Source organism: Sphaeramia orbicularis, chromosome 19 (assembly GCF_902148855.1).
Source record: "Sphaeramia orbicularis chromosome 19, fSphaOr1.1, whole genome shotgun sequence".
NCBI lineage: Eukaryota > Metazoa > Chordata > Actinopteri > Kurtiformes > Apogonidae > Sphaeramia > Sphaeramia orbicularis.
Window position 1 is genome coordinate 16849658 of NC_043975.1, and position 13986 is coordinate 16863643.

General features: G+C 36.6%; 1 pseudogene; it reads left to right on the forward strand.

The window, feature by feature from the left end:
- Positions 1-3938, forward strand: part of LOC115410475 (myosin-2-like) — a 42739-nt pseudogene extending 38801 nt beyond the window's left edge.
- The last annotated feature ends 10048 nt before the right edge of the window (positions 3939-13986 follow it).

Consider the following 13986-nt stretch of genomic DNA (forward strand, 5'->3'; position numbering starts at 1 on the left):
GGAGAACTTCTTGAAATGGTAGAACGACTGCTAATTTTTTTTTTTTTTTTTTTTTACGTTAGCTAGCTTATATTAGCACACCTGATGTAACAATATCAAAAATAATGAACTTAAATGAGCAAGACAAAAGCTGCAAAAAAAATGTTTTCAGGAACTTTTAAGAGACAATTATTCCATTAAAAACCTTCCATTTTTAGAACAACCTTCTGAAAATGGTGGAAACGACTGGTACTTTTTTTTTCCCCAAAAGTTAGCTAGCTTATATTAGCACACCTGATGTAATACCGTAGAAATAATGAACTTAAATGAGTAAGACAAAAGCTGCAAAAATCTGTTCTCGGGAACTTTTAAGGAAAATTGCTCCATAAAAACCTTGCATTTTGAGGAGAACTTCTTGAAAATGGTAGAAACAACTGCTACTTTTTTTTTTTTTTTTTTTCCAAAACTTAGCTAGCTTGTATTAGAACACTGATCTAACTACCTTTAGAAATAATGAACTTAAATGAGGAAGACAAAAGCTGCAAAAAATCTGTTCTCAGGAACTTTTAAGGGAAAATTGTTCCATAAAAATCTTGCATTTTGAGGACAACTTCTTGAAAATGGTAGAAACAACTTGCTAATTTTTTTTCCCAAAAAGTTAGCCAGCTTTAGCACACCTGATCTACCTTAGAAATAATGAACTTAAATTAGCTAGCCAAAAGCTGCAAAAATCTGTTCTCAGAAACTTTTAAGGGCAAATTGTTCCATAAAATGCTAACAGAAATTATTACTAACCTTCTAACTAGAGGTCAGCCGATATGGGTTTTTCTAAGGCCGATGCCGATATTTAAAAATTTGGTCAGGCAATGTCCGATGTCTACAGCTCACTTTTGAGGCCGATATTTAAGGCACATTGACCTTAAAATACAATTGAAACACTCCAAATATTAAGATTTTTGTGCAGCAAAATAAATAAAATTATTAACACGCATTCGCATAGTACTCTTTTAACATTTTCTGAACTTCAAGTGCTGCCCACACACGTGCCTGATCTAATATCTCATAACATTTTTACCACTGATCAAATATCAGCTTTCAAAAAAAAAAAAAATTAAAGCTAATGGCCGATATTGAAAAAAAAATCAATTTATTTCCCAGCTAATGCATCAGTCTATCTTTACTGCTAAGACGATTCTGGGGAAAAAAAAAAAAAGAAGTTGAAAAGGACCTCCAAGCTATCTACCTAATGTTGCAAACCCAGTATTGAGGCAATACAGCAACAGGAGGCACATGAACATCCCAGGTCAACTATGTTCATGTTTTTAGAGAAATAATTGTTTTAATAGTTGAAATGTTGCTGAATTAGGGTCATATAAATGTCCGATGCCGTTATTCATCTTCATTGGACTGTAGAAGAGGAAGGAAAACTGCAGTTACTTTTCCGAGGTTATCTGGTTCCAAGATGTGTTTGTATGACTGGTTCCCTGTTCTGCACGTTTGTAACTTTACTGCTTCAGAGCTTGAATCTTTGTCATGTTAAAACATTTTATATAAAGGTTCAGTGTGTAAAATTTAGAGGGATCTAACTGTATAAATAAAATGTATCTGTGATCGTGTTCTTTGGACGAATCCACCGTGTTTTTGATACAACACTAAGGAGACGTCTTCCTTTTACTGTTTTATCGTGCGTTGTACCTTCTGTAGTTAGAGTTGAGTTTTATTGCCTTAAACAAAAGTCCAGAACAGACGAACTAAACACCGGTTCTAACACGGGCCTTTGTTTAAGTGGCCACACTAGGGTGGTCCAACAATCCTGGTAAAAAATAAAGTTTCAGATAACCTCAATTAGAACCCTGCATTAGGTTTTGGCGTTCAAAAGATGATTTAGGAAAAAATTTGGAAGAAAAAGGAGATGTTTTAGAGGTTGCACAAGTTGCCTGAATTTTCCTAGAAATGGACTAATTGTTCATTTTCAGCATAGCCGAGCTGACCTGCTAAGAGACGCAGCAGTAAAAGTAGCATCTAGCAAAATATGTATGAAGTAAGGCTGCCGACATCTGTGGTACTGGAGTGAAGAACTGGTTGGCCTGGCATTCTGGGACTCCAGTGTGACACCAGAGCAGAAGCAGCTGATGGTTCACAACATGATGGAAAATGAAGGTTCTTTCGGTTCCACTAAAGCGTTGGGATGCCCTTAATCCATCAGATTATGAAGGGAAGCAGATCAGTGGTTTTGTCACCACCAGCACCATGCGTTTGTTTGAAACTTTGGATCTGCCACAAACATTGTTCAGAATTCCTCCAGAAGACTGGGCTGATGAAGGATGATAAAACTGTGCATTCCAGAAAAGTTGTCAATGATGTTGCTGAAAGAGGGGCGGAGCTTATTCAAGACTTCGACTGTAGCCGAACAAAAATGAAGATCACAAACAGTATTGGCTCCAAGTTGTCAAAGAACACAGGAACATTTTTTGTAATTTCAATAAAGCAACAGTGGTTGCTGGACTTTCTAAGTAACATTTTTATGCGAGTTGCAGTTTGATTTTGAGGATAAAATTACAAATTATTCTAATATGCCTTATTCATTTGGCTAGTTCTGTTATAGTTTATAGAGCAATCTTCTCGTGTCTTGTGCAACCTCTAAATATTAATTAATTTGCATAAAATTTGGACTGAAGTAATTTGTCCAGATATGGAACCAAATGCAGGGTTCTAATCCAGAGTATCTTAAAAAAAATTTGTTTGGACCACCCTAGTCTGGAGGGGGCAGTATTTGGTTTGTTGTAAGGTGGACACTGACCAGTAGATGCCGCTGAAGTTTACAGACTGAACCTTGAATTCATTAAAAAAAGACAGAAGGTTTCGATGATGAAGACAGTTCTTGTGTGTTAATCAGCTTTTTCTCACCGTTACAGCAGCTGAGCAGAAGTCAGCAGATGGACGAACTGTTGGACGTGCTGATAGAGAGCGGAGGTAAGATGAAATCCACGGTAGCTGTTAGTGGACTGATGCATGCTGAGCTGACTGGTCTAGAGTCTGTAGTGTGAACCCACCCTCTGCTGTCGGACCCTGAACCTCTGTGACCCCCCTCCTCTCCTCTTTCTCTTCAAGAGATGCCAGCTAACGCCAGAGAAGACAAGGAGAGGTCCTGTGTAACCAAAGTTGTCCCTCACATTACTGTGTCCCCAGGGTGTCCCGGACTCCTCGTCCCGAGGTTCCACCGCCACTACGAGCACCCGTCCCCCACCCAGCTCCCCTACGACCACTCGGCCAATCACATCGCAGACGGCCACCTGGAAACTCTGCTAAGCAGTCCCGTCGGCCGAGGAGGGGAGGTGGCCTTTCTTAAAATGGCCACCGAGGACGGCAACCAGGAAGACGAAGGGAACCGAGACGGCGAAGGGTACAGCAGCCCCCACGGCCACCATCGCCACCCCCACCCCTCCCTACAGGACAAACTTCTGGCCAACAGGGATCTGATGGACGCCTCACTGTCGCCCGTCGGCGCCAAAGTGTCGGCCGTCCCCGAGGTGCAGGGGATGGTCAGTATGACCTTCAGCGAGACGCCATGGGAGACGATGGAGTGGCTGGACCTGACGCCGCCCAGCTCGGCCATGGCGTTCAGCGTGGCTCCGCCCAGCGGCCCCAGCATCTTTAACACCGAGTTCCTGGATGTCACAGATATTAACTTGAACTCTGCCATGGACCTTCACCTGGAGCACTGGTGAGAGCCACGGAACCAAAGCACCCGTAGAAAGACCAAACCAAAGAAGGAGCCGCTTCAAATCCAGCTTCAGTCCAAGTGCCACAGTCCGCTTCTGTTTATCGCACAGCGGGGTCGACCTTTGACCTCCATCCAAAGACCACGTCACATGTTGATCTCCAGTTTAAAGTCTTCACTTCGCTGCAACGACGTTCTCATGTCGTCAAACCCACGATCCAACACAAGGTGCTTTTTTGACATAGTCTTGTCTGTTGGACGATGATGCACACGAAGTACAAACACATGAAGGACTTTGTTAAAGGAAACGCATGATTACAGAGCTTTAAACCACACTTTATGCAATATCAGTGTTAATACCACCTCGACTTGAAGGACACATTTTGACAATCATTGTATACGTTTTGGAGTCTATGTTTGTATTACTGGAAAAAAATGAAAGGAACTACAAGGTGAATTGGATTGCTTAGTACGGCCAATATGTAAATATCCTAAATGCAACTGTACTGACAGAGACAAGTTGACGTCTGCATATTTTGTCAGCAGAGTGGGAGAAGAAACAAACCACAAATCAAGTGTATTGTGTAATCAGTTCATCTTTGATGTAAATATGAAAAAAAAATCTCACTTTGCACCTTTAGTTTCTTTCACATTGTCACAGTTTGCTTGAGCTTAGAAAATGTGTGTAGAAATGGTTGTCATTCCTTTGAAAAACTTTATATATATAGCTATATATGTTTCTTTTCACTATTTGGAATATTTAACCACAGAATGACATAATGCAGAGAAGTTAACGTCTTCAAAAACCCTTTGGTCTTATTGGCTTAGACTGGCAGAAACGTGCCTTATTTTCAGCTTTTTGTACTTTTTATACAAATTTGCCCATTTTTACAATGTTTTATTACCCAGAAAGACAATGAGATATTAATAGAGTTCCCACATAAGTGCTTTAACAAAAAGAATAGATTAATCTATGTAAACTTCATCTCTATTTTGTGTTAACTACGTTTGTTTTAAGAAAATTCACCTTTTCCAATCACATTTATTTATTTTTGTGTTTTCTGTTAAGCTTTTTATTGTATTTATACTGACATTCCTTTCTAATAGATTGGGGCTTTCTGTTTTTTTTGCCCAAAAACTCCAGCACTACCATTGGAACACGGACATTTTTCTACTAAATCACTCTTTAAAAAAAAAAGAAGTGCTGCAAAGTGAAGGAACCACTTCAGAAAGCCATGATTTTCTTAAATCAGTTTTCCTTAAAGTACGATACGAAGCGAATATGTCAATTTTTAGCACTTGTGAATAGGAAAATGTAATATATTTGGATCTTTACTGTGAATAACTGCGTATATCAGACTTGTACCAGAGCCAGCTTTTAATACCCCGCTAAGTCTCAAACATCTTAAAGGCTTCAGTTTTTGGTCAATAGTCGTCTATTTTCAACACGTGTAAAAATGTGCCGTCCTCCTGTAAAGTCTCACTGTGTTGTTTGACCAAATATTCCTTTGTTTTTTTTTTCCTGGTACTTATAAAGCGTTGCACTTGTTCAATGGGTTCTGTGGTTATGTAGTAACGCCAGTGGATTTGAGTATATGGTAAAGCAGGTATTGTTTCTTTTCTGTCTTCTACAGAATACCTACAGGCCTTTTGTATTCTGGTGGGGTTTGACATAATTATCCCTAATGAAAAAAAGTAAAAAAAAAAAAAAAAAAAAAAAACATACATTAAAAAAAAAAAAAAAGACACCTGACAGAAGCTTCCATGTTGCTTGGCCACTGACTTGCTTTAGTATTGTAAAGAAAAAAAAAAAAACAGTATTTGCTTGCATCCCTGTATACAAAATGAAGAGCAATAAACTTTTCACAGCAAAACTGTTTCTGTAGTTACTCTTTTATTCATGTTTGATTCACAAGAAGCACACAATACAGGTTTCAATCTTTTCCATGGGAACTTTATTTGTAACCCTCGATAAAGATACAATATAATATTCATTGCCCTTAATATTATCTTATAATCTAATATGAACATTCTAGTAAATTGCAATTTATACAACATGGTACCCTGGAGATTCATATTCACCAGCGGTAAGTTAGCTTCCTGGAAACGTATTCCGTGAGAGAAGAACAGATCTGGAGACCGTTTGCAGCTCGTCCTGTCGTGTCAAATGGCGATAACCGGGCTTCCTCGGGGTTTTGAACCGTTTTACGTTTACGAATAGAGTGCTGCAGGGACGAGACGTATGCTTTTTTTTTTTTTGTAATAGATTCCACTCCCAACTCTGCAGCTTGACGCAGTTTACTGCTTTACATAGTCAGTAAGCTAGCATGACCCCTCACACACCTGTAGCTCCGCCCATTTTGCCCAAATATAGTCATTTCATGACCAAATTGCACTGACTGTAAAAAGCAATTCAGAAACCAATCAGTGATGCCATGTTTCTTCAATCTACTAAATATTTAGTTGATGTGTGACGCTAATGATAGCATTTTACTTTTGGTAACAGCATTTACAGCTGCTAAAAATGATAATAATGGCTCCGCCCCCCAAAAGGAAGGTAAGGGGTATTGTTTTTGGTTCGGTTTGTTTGTTGTTTGTTGTTTGACCCTCCAGTATCCCATCCAGCAAAGCCCTTACTAAGCACCAAGTGTGCCTTTTTGGCACACTTGTGGAATAATGTTAAAAAAAAATTCATACAGTTTGTTTTTAATTCTTTTAGACTTTTTTCTATTTCATCAACTTGAGCCGTAAATAAAAATACCAAATACTCAATAATTGTCACATTTTTTAACCCTTTAAATGCTGTCTTTGTAATGTAAACAAACCTTTTTTTAAATGCAAAAAACACAAAAAAAATTTTTTTTTCAATCTACTACATTAAAAGTGGATCACATATTATTTGATTTTTGCAGCCTGGCATATGTCAATGATTAACTCCAACATTGGTTAATTTGCATAATTATTTTTGGCACTAGGTTGAATGTTCCAAAATGCTAGCATCTGTCACCCAGATTTTATTTTTGTAAATCAAGGTCAGCCCTAATCATACATATCAAATGGAAGAAATAGTGTGTTTCAGGCACACTTGGGAAACAGATGCTAGTCTTGTAATTTTCTTTTGTTTACAATGTGCACATTTTAGTTGGTGGCCAGAATTTTAAAGATCATGCAAAAATGAACAACTTTTGAATTCTAACCTTATTTAAATTGTGAAAAATAATATGAAGCTTTTTAAAACGAAGTGCAAAGTGTGCCTGAAAGGCGCACCCGGATACTGGAGGGTAAACACACTAACAGCAAAACTATTGGTTGAACTCATACCAAATTTGGTTTATAGATTGACAGTGACCCAGAGTACATGGGATTACAATTTAGGAAAAGTAGGTCAAAGTTCAGATTTTGCATTAATTTTTAACATCTTTTTTCCTTCTCCCATTTACTTATAATGCTCGACATTTCAAATGTCTATAAAAACGTCAATTTTGTTTTCATTTACGCCAAACTTGGCACATATATAGAGGCTATTGATATACTAACACCAGCACATGCATAGACATCAGCTGGATCGATGCTAAAATAAGCTACAACGCGTGCGAGGGGCCTGGCACCACTTGTTCCCATTAACTTGTCTGATCAAAATTGGTAGTGATTACAAATATTTGCTATTGATCCGATTCTCTGCTATAATCAAAACATGAGGGAACAATCCCACTGACTTCTGATCAGTGGAATGGAGCTGATGCTAACGCCAACAACGGCCTGTGGAAATCCCTGCAGCATTCTAAGGAAACGGAAAGAGACCGACCTGACAGGAGCCTCAGACGAAGAAAATCCTGTCATGTCTACGATGGATTTAAACCAGGGTGTCAAACTCATTTTAGTTCAGGGGCCACATGCAGCCCAATTTAATCTGAAGTGGGCCGGACCAGTAAAATAATAGTATAAATAACCAATAAATAATGACAACTCCAAATTGTCTTAGTGCAAAAAATAATGTTCAATTATGCCAATATTTACATTTATAAACTATCCAAACAAAAAGGATGTGAATAACCTGAAAAAAACGGAATTTGTTAAGAAATAAAAGTACAATTTTATAATATTATGCCTCAACTTATCATTTATACATATGCACAAAACATTTAGTAACAGGCAGAAAATTGTTAAAATTGCACTTAATTTTCTTCATTTTGTTCAAATTATTCACATGATATTGTTAAAAGATAGTTTGTTAATGTAAATATTTTCATAATTTCATGCTTTTTGCAGTAAATCAAAGAGAAAAAATTGGTGTTGTCATTATTTATAGGTTATTATGATATTATTTTTGAGTTTGATGCCCTAACTTGCACTTTGCAAATTCATCCCATGGGCCGGACTGGACCCTTTGACGGGCCGGTTTTGGCCCCCGGGCCGCATGTTTGACACCTGTGATCTAAACCATCTAAACCTTCTGACCATGACTGACCCACGCCCACCAACACACCCCACTGACGGAAGCAGTTTTCAACATGGCTGACATCTGTAGAGGCCGATGGTATTACAATAAAACACAAGGAGGAACTCCACTGAAAGATGAAATAAATTAGTTAATTTGGGGTTATTTCAGGAACCTAACCTGCAACAATTTAAGCTATTTCTTCTGTGGAAAAAATTTAAATAAAAAAAATCGGTCGCCTGAAAGAAAATGTCCATCAGTGGAGAACCCCTTTGAGCTCAGCAGTGCCCTTAATGTAAGTGAATTAAATCAAATGTGAAGCAAACAGACTTAATTCAACTTTTTACGTCCATATGTAATAAAACTACAAACTGTTTTTATCTAACAGGGGTGTTAGAGAATATCAGTTCTGCAATATATCGCGATATTTCATTTCACGATACTGTATCAATATTAAAAAGCACTGTATTGATATTTTTAGGTGTTTATTCAAATGCAGATATGGTGGATTTTCATTTTTGTTTTTCTTTGTTGTTTATATCTTATTTATTATTATTTAACACTGTTTTATTAAATAATGGTTATTTGAAGGATCCTAAAAGCACTTTTTACTGTTTTTACTGAGAGTGGCAGACGTTAGTTCCTTTGGAAACTAGGAGAATTTGAAAAATTTTGTGATATAGCTTTAGATCCTGTTCTGATCAAATAAAAAATGTGTTTAGTATTTGTGCATATTTCTGGTGTAATTCAATTCTTCCAGTAAATAATCTAAAAAAAAAAAGAAAAACAAAAAACTGTCTTTTTAACAGTATCATGATGTATCGTGATAATATATCGTATCTTGATCCCAGTATTGATTTCCACCAGATTCTTGCCAAAACACACCCCTATTATCTAATGTAGTGAACTCATTTAGACTTTAGCAACAATATTAATTATCTTACATTATTGGCATCTGCTGGAAAAACACGGTATTTTTCTTCTCGTCACCAAATCCCATGAAAACACCAATATCAACAGTGAATAAAGAGCATGTTTTTATTTTAAATATCACAATGACATGTTGGATGTTCTTATCAAATGTGACACATATGTATTATCCCTCCGATCAGAAACACAAATGCGTATTGATTGATGGTTTAAAACGGTTGACTTGTGTTTGTTCAGCTGCGTTAAAAATGGACTTTGGCTATTTTTACATACGATCATTTATTAGCTGTTGTTACAGATTTATATCTCCAGTAGAAGCACGTGGAGAGTTTTGTTGCTTTTGGTATTTTCATGGGAATAGAAAAACACCGGTCCTATCCTTTAGACTCATTTATTACATCACAGGTGTCTACAGTGTCCTATTATCGAAAAGGAAAGTCCAAGAAGACGATTTGGTTCAAAAGCTCCAACTCTGTGTGTGTGATGTTCGTCCACTAACTTCTATTCTGTGAACCAGTGACTCTACTGGTAGACGTGGCTTTGAGAGGGAACCACTGCGGTGGATGTCAAAAGTCTTAAATGTAGACTGAGGAGATGTGGTTTGTCCTGGGAAACATTCTATCACCAGAGCAGCCACAGGCATGAAGGAACATGCTGGTCCGTGGTGACCTTCAGGGTCAAACAGCAGGAACTACAGCCCCTTTTCCACCAACATTCCCAGGAAAATGTATTACCTGAGATGTATTTAGCTGCACTGTAAAAAAGGGGCATTTAAAAACAAGATAAAAAGACTAAATCTGAGGAAAAAAAGGACCTCAAAACAAGTGAAACATCTGTCCATGCAGCAAGAAGATTTGACTTGACGAGATTTCTTGAATTAAGATCGTTAAATTTAGAAATAAGCATGTTTGCAGATGTATGAGCACTGAAAATAAGAAATTAACTCTTAAAACAAGATAAATTAGCTAACACTTCTAAATCTAAGTTTTTTTTATTTTGGTAAGAACCAAATAATTTGCAGTGTGGGTAGAACAACTCCTGGGAATTTTGTGTATCCACCGGATCTAAAAATTCCTGGAAATGTATTAAATTCTGACTAAATTTTTTTTAGTGTATTTGGCGAATGCACTCTTTAGCCGATTCGAATGGACAGATTATAAAACACTAGTAGGAACAAGTCAAACACAATCAAAAGACGGACTTTAACCCCTTGTACTGTCGTAAATTTACCTCAATATTCCTATTTTTATGAGGTGCTGCTCAACACTCTGAATATACGCATGTTACCTGGTTACATATGATCCCTGACTTTCATGGATCCATTTCAACGCCCTGTTTCTGTAACGGTGTTATTCATTTCATGACATTTGACTGATTTTTGTTTTGTTTGGATTGTCGACTGGAGGAACTGATCAATAGCAGCATCAGTAAAATAATCTACATACTTGAGATTGGAACTTTGTTTAATGGCTATTATTCCAATTGTGCCCACTGTCACTTATTTGTATTATAATTATTGTAGATGCTGTATTTAAATGAACAATCTCCACTTAATTTAGGATCTGCGTCACAGCAACATCACTAGATGGTTTTTCTATAATTGTAAATACATGTAGGCAGTACAGAGTTAAACTCAAAAAACTGCTTCAGCAAATGGACCTTGTCGTCCATCCACTTCTCGTAGCTTTTTTGTTGTTCTATTTTCCAAATGATTAAAACACAAAGGCTACGTTCAGACTGAAGGCACACGTGGCCCAAATCCAAATTTTTTTGCCCATATGTGACCTGTATCTGATCTGTTAAAGACAGTTTGAACAACACAAATCAGATTTGTTCAAATCCGACCCAGGCCACTTTCATATGTGGTCCTAAATTTGATACGTATCCGATATTTTGCAATGCAACTTCAGTCTGAACAGCCAGATCGCATTTATCCGAACTTTACGTCATTGAAATGTGACAAATGTTACAATTCTGCGTCCCAGGAAGAGAAGTGGTGGGAAAAACAAATTTACTTCCGTGAACATAGTGTGTGCCTGTGTGGTCACATATTGCGTCAGGACCTCTTTTTGTGCATGTGGGTCACTTTAGAGTCGCATTCAGTTCAGACTCAAAACTGATATTAGTCGCATTTAATGTGTAATATGAACGAGCACACAATAAAATTGGATTTTCCAAAAAAATCCAAATTGTGCATTAAGACCTGCAGTCTGAACGTAGCGTAAATGTGCCTTTAGAAATATGCAATGTGCACATATACATGATAAGTTGAAGCATAATATTGTTAAAATTGCACTTATTTTTCTTAAGAAATTTCAGGTTTTTCAGGTTTTGCACCAAGTTAAAGAGAAAAAAACTGAAGATATCATTATTTTTAGGTTATTATTATTATTATTATTATCATTATTATTATTATATTATTATAACCAGAGTGAAACTTTTAGAAATGGAATAACAAAGTCTGCAAATCACAATGTGGCTTGAACATTGTGGGTTAACTTGTATGTTCCACCAATCAGCGTTTCCGACAATTTCAGGGAATCTCAAAAGAAGGAAAGTTTTTTACCCGGATAATTTCGGTGGAAACAAGTTTTTCAAAATCCTACATAAAGGTAAATTTCCTGTTGTGGAAAAGGGGCTTCTGTCTTTCCTCTCCTGACCGTTGATACTGACGTGACATTTAGCAGCATTTAAATTCGTCATCTTTCACCACAGGAGGTGTAAACACTAGCCAAAGACTTTTGAGCTGCAGTTACTGCTGTTTGCCTCTGGGTGGCAGCGTGTGGTGGGTGTGGTCTGTGATCAGGATGAGTTGAAGTGTACAGTGAGCGTCCGACAGGCTGCTCAGAACCCCTCTCAAACACATCGTCCGTCAGCTTCGTCCGTCCAGATCTCCTCATCTCTGTGTTTAGGAATGAGCCTTAACCGTGAAGCAGAACCCGTCAGAAACAGCAGATGAGATGAACTATTTACACATTTACACAGACACGGAAACGTCCAAAAGTAACTTTACATCAGGCAATGGAGCGCTGGATTGACCCCAGTTTGTGCATCTCACTTTTATTATTACCGTCACAGAAATAAACACAGTTTTTCTGAACGACAAATATGAAATGTAATATTTTAATCTGTGTTAATTTAGCCCGAACCACATTCATTATTTTATGTTTCTTTACGTTGTACCATCTAAAATAAGTGAGGCTGTATTTTTTGGGGTACATTTACCACTTCTATTTAGAAAAATAACTGCATTCTGTAAACCCTGTGATCACAAATCTTATTTTTTTCATATTTTATCTTCATTCATTTTAAGATTTCTAATATTTAGCAGCTTTCAAGTGTTAAAATGATGAACAAATTCTGTACAAGGAAATAATTAGGCCAAATTCTCTGTTAGAAAAATACATCATCTGCTAAACCTAGTACTGAATGTTTTATTTTAACTGTTTGCAAGGACATTATTTAACAACTACATTTATCTCGCAGGTTTTTTTTTTTTAACTTTGAGAACATTAATTCAAGAACAAATGGCATAAAACTTTTTTCGTTTCACCTTTCAGCTGAAACCTGATTCCAACAAAACATGATTTGGTGTCTGTAATCAGTTCTTTTCTTTTATTTAACTTGTCACCTTTACTCTTTTTTTACTGGAAAAGGTAATATTTAGCTTCTAATAATTAGCAGCCTTCACAAGGTAAAACAAGCAATATACATAGGGAATAAAAAACTATAGCTTAAGTTTGACAAATAAAAGATGATTACAGATATTTAAGCTTTAGTTACATGTGACATAAGTCAAAGCTAAAATCTAATTCCATGCAAAGAAGGATTTGACTTCTAAAAACATTATCAATACATTTACATTTTAATCAAATCCAAACCCTTAATGTAACACTGGAAAAAAATCAAAATCTTACAAAGTGTATTTTCTCATTTCTAGTCAAAATATCTCATCACACTTAAAATAAGACATAATCACCTAAAGAGTAACTTTCCAGTGAGATATAAGAACTTACTTTTAGAAATTATTTCAAGAAGTCTTACCGAGATAATTTTCGCTCGTTCCATTGGCAGATTTTTTCGCTTAATTCAGGTGATTATGTCTTATTTTAAGTGTGATGAGATATTTTGACAAGAGATGAGAAAAATACACTTGGTAAAATTTGGATTTTTGTAGTGTAGGCTTATTTTTATGAGTTAAGAAATTAAAATAAGTAAAAATCCATAAATGATTTTTTGATGGAAAAAAAAACGGACATAAAAGGGTTTATTTTTCCTTAATTCAGATAAAAAGAATTGTGCTAAAAGTGTTAAAATGTCAGTTATACATGCCAAGATTGTCTGGGTTTATCTTTCAGAAAAAACACATGCTCTGCTCTGTGACATCAATGAATCAATAACTAATGAGAGGCAGAAACTGGGGCTTCCACTGGATGTGAGAAATGTTTATAGTCCCAATCATTTGTCAAGGCAAACTCTCACAGATTGCATATTGAGGGGAAAAAAGTAAAGCCACGCTACCGAATCCATGAGCTTTCCACAATGAGAAACACTTTAGCTTCTCATTCTTTAACCACAAGTGAAGGTGCCCACAACAAACTGTGTTACGTGTGTGTGTGTGTGTTTAGACAGTAGGTCTATCGGCATACATCTGTACAATTCAACAATTCAGAGGTGAACACACAAATGCATACATACAGTCCACAATGTACAATCCATTATGTGGCTATTTTTGTTCATACACGACTGTCACTGTTCAACATCTTATTTGGTAGATTCTGTATTTGTGTACAAGTTCAAGTATATATATACCATATATGTATACTCTATTCTGCTTTCCTCACATAAAAAGATGCATTGCATGTACTAAGACATTGTTATGTCTTCAAGTTTTTCTGGCTGAAGATGGATGATGGTA